The sequence below is a fragment of the Pinus tabuliformis genome, chromosome 8 (assembly GCF_031772625.1).
Source record: "Pinus tabuliformis cultivar Carrire ecotype Pingquan chromosome 8, CPIR1, whole genome shotgun sequence".
Lineage (NCBI taxonomy): Eukaryota > Viridiplantae > Streptophyta > Pinopsida > Pinales > Pinaceae > Pinus > Pinus tabuliformis.
The window spans coordinates 1214817768-1214821847 of NC_142294.1; the positions used below are offsets into that span (position 1 = coordinate 1214817768).

The window sequence follows — 4080 nt, forward strand, 5'->3', positions numbered from 1 at the left end:
CATGCACAATTGTAAATTCAAACCACGTGACTCTATTTCTGGTGTTATATATATATATATATATATATATAACTTTTTCATGTTCACACTGAAGGTGTTTTTATGATGAGTTTTGCTGGGCAGATTTAGCCAATTCAAAGAGGCTCATTTTCGTCTTCCTTCCTCCAACAATATCACGAACATCGATTAAATTTTTATTTTTATGGGTTTTGTTGCGTAGATATAGCCAATCAAAGAGGCTCATTTAAGAACATCATTTAAATTTTTATTTTTATGGGTTTTGTTGGGTAGATATAGCCAATCAAAGAGGCTCATTTTTGTCTTCCTTCTTCCGACAAAATTTGAGCACGTGGCAAGAACATCGATTAAATTTTAAAAAAAAATTACACTCACCGCCTTAGTCTCTAACTCGAAGAAGAATTACTACTATTGAATTTGATATTTCCACTGCTTTTAATCATTAAAAAATTTAAACATGTTTCCATGAAGCTTATTATGCAACTGAATATTACCAAGAAGGTAATTAGGAAGATAATTTCTCTTTCACACATATTTAAACCAACAGATCCAGACAATCAAAGAAGCTCGGTTTCATCCTCCTTCCTCTAACAATATTTGAGCAACCAAATATTAAAGAAGGTAATTACGGAGATAATTTCTCTTTCACACATATTTAAACCAACAGATCCAGAAAATCAACCAACAGATCATGACAATCAAAGAAGCTTGGTTTCATCCTCCTTCCTTTAAAAATATTTGAGCACGTGGCATTTTGATTTTTTTGACACTCGACCGCCTTAGTCTTGAACTCAGAGAAGAATTACTACTATTGAATTTAGTATTCCTAATTTTGCGTTAAGAGATAAACATAAGCTTGAAATACTCAGCCATGTTCATTAGTGGTCAAGCAAGCATATTATGTAACCAAATATTAAGAAAAAGGTAATTATGGAGATAATTTCTCTTTCACATATTTAAACCAAAAAAACATTTAACAAAAGCCTATCTTCTTTCTCAACATTTACTAACAAATACTAATCATATAAAATTTATATATCACGTTATTTTTTGAAATAGTAATTTACTAAAAAGAAGATCATGATTTAAGGTTTTTATATATAAAAAAATTGGATTTGGATCTGCATCAAGGCTAAGTGGCATGTAAGATGGAATAGTTGTGATTATGGAATAAGTTTTCAGATTCAATGTTATGAACTCTAATGGGCTCATAGTTTATGATGTGAGTATCAAAACCATTTGTAAGTTAGAATAAAATCAATCATTTAAATAATTATTAATAATGTTTGCATTGGAGATTTTGGCATATTTTAAGCACATCCATTTAGTAGTGGTGGGCTTTGTTGGTGGTGAGATGATTTTCCAAATGTTCCATTCCTTAAGCATACCTTTACACCTTTAAAGACAATTGTTAATTAATTATACTAACCATACTTATAAATTATATAATAATATACTAAAAATATAACATTGTAACCATATACTTTAGATCAAATTAATAATGTTTTAAACGTTATAAATTATATATTATAATAAACTTTATATATATTAAATTAAATTAAATTAACAACAAAACTCTTATAAATTATAAAATATTACATTTTTAATCTATTTAAAAATATAATAAGAAATATTTACGTACTTTACATTATACATATGTACTCATCCATATTACGCCTCTACCCATAAATTTATTTTAATATATTTCTATTTAAAAAAATATGATTTTATTGTAACATACATAATATTCTTATTAATTTCTATATAGCTAAGATAATATTATTATATATATTATAAATAAAATATAAATAATGAAAAAAATGTATAATAAAAAAATTACCATTTAATTAAAAATATTATTATATTTTAAGAAAATAAATATTCTTGTATATGATTATTTATAATACAGGAAATGTAATTATCAAATAATAAAATAATTTAATTATTTCATGACGTTATATTAATATTATTTCACATAATAAAAAATATATTATAATATTAAAAAGGAAGGTTTTGATATTATTATGTTTCATTTTGATGGGTTATATTTAATTATATTTGAATTTAGTAGATAATGGATGATAATGGTTTTTGTGAATTATTATTTTTATTGAGAAAGTTTGAATATAATTGAATTAAGGTTATTATAGTTGAATATGGCTAAATATGCTTAATCATTATAACCCATGATTGAATATGGTTCATCACTTTTTACTTTGGCTTATTATGATTCACTATGGGTAACTATGGTTGGACATTGTTTGACTATGATTTGGGATGGCTAGCCTTGACTAACCATGGTTAATTATGATTGACCTTTTGACCTTGGTCTCATTATAGTTGACCTTGTTTGATTATGATTAATGATTGTTGTTTTTTTAACATGGTTTCATTATAGTTGACCTTGTTTGGTGATGATTAATGATTGTTGTTAATGTTTGACCATGTTTAACCATGGTTCAGTATGATTGAAGATATTTGAGCATAGTTGAGAATATTTGAAAATGACTGACTATGGTTTACCATGCTTGACTATAGTTGAGGAACCTAATGGTCACACGAATGTACTATAAGTATATATCATTGTCAAATAATAGATGTACTCTCCTGCTTATCTTTAATATTCTGTTGCTGCCATGTGTGTGTTTAACATGGTATCAGAGCAGACGATATCTTGCCCTACTCATATTTGAGCCACTAATTTTTGTGGTCTTTCTCTGTGTGTTTGTAAGACCTAAGTGTTGGTTGGAAGGGTCGTTCCTTTTTTGTGATGGTTGTTGCTCTTAATATGTGCGATGTATGTGCTGAAGATTAAGGCTCTATTGTAGACAAAGAAATCGGTTTTGTGTATGGCTCATTGATTCATTTGTGTGCTGACTTGGAGCTATATTGGTGTTAAATGGTGCTCTTCATTTGTGTGTTGAATGCATCGAAAACTGTGATTAAAGCTGCCTGTTATGAAAGCTCAGCGTTGAGTTGGACAACCTTCATGTGCGTTGATTGAGGTCTGACAATCCTTCACCTAACGTATATGTGCCTTCTCTGCCACACTGCCAATCAGTTTTGACCTTCTCGTCCATATATTATCCTATTTCATTGCTACGCAGAGAAACGTTCCTTCACTCAGCATTATTTGTGCCATTTTTGTCCTGCCATTCTAAATGTGCTCAGTCATTTCAATCAGTCGTTTCTCTGTAATAATCTGGTCAAAAAAACGCCATTCTGATTAGCTTGTCAGTGCTGACATAACATTTTTGTACCTTCATGATCAAAGTGCTATCCTTGTAAGATTCTTCACCTAACATATCAAGCTCTGCAATTGCCTCGTCAAAGGCCTGCTTGGCAAGTGTACAGGCACGATCTGGTGAATTCAAAATCTCATAATAGAATACAGAAAAGTTAAGGGCCAGTCCCAGTCTGATAGGGTGAGTTGGAGCCAACTCTGCAATCGCAATGTCTTGGGCTGCCTTGTATGCAAGCAACGTGCTTTCAGCAGCTTCCTTCCTCTCAGCACCAGTTTTAAATTCTGTAAGATATCGATGGTAATCACCCTTCATCTTAAGATAAAATACCTTGGACTCACCAGATGTGGATGACGGGATAAGATGTGTATCCAGAAGACGTAGAATGCCATCAAAAATATTACTGAGCTCAGACTCAACCTTGCCTCTGTATTCTCTTATCATAGTAATGTGTTCTTCATTTCTCACTCAATAATGTGGAGTTTCAGTTAGTTTGCGTTGTTGTAATTTGTTGCTGGGTTGGTTCCATTTTTATGTGTCGTGGACATGAGAGGCCAGGTGGTGCATGCGCGGAGCAAGACGACTATAATATTTGTTTGTGCATTTATTTCATGTGGTAACCCACTGATATGAGAAGAAGAGGAACGAAGACCACAAAGATAATGCCCCTGTACCTGTACATCTTCTCTGTCACCGTCTCCTGCCGCATTCTCTTCATCTTCTCCTCGAGATCTCACAAGATTGAACCAGTGACATATTGGGAGCAGCTGCAATGGGCGATGGTGCTGGTGCCCGTGCGGGAGAGGCTGAGCTCATCAAT

The 4080-nt window shown here is 31.7% G+C and overlaps 1 pseudogene; it reads right to left on the reverse strand.

Moving 5' to 3' along the window:
- Positions 1-3224: 3224 nt before the first annotated feature.
- Positions 3225-3720, reverse strand: LOC149239756 (14-3-3-like protein GF14-C pseudogene; annotated as a pseudogene).
- Between the last annotated feature and the right edge of the window lie 360 nt (positions 3721-4080).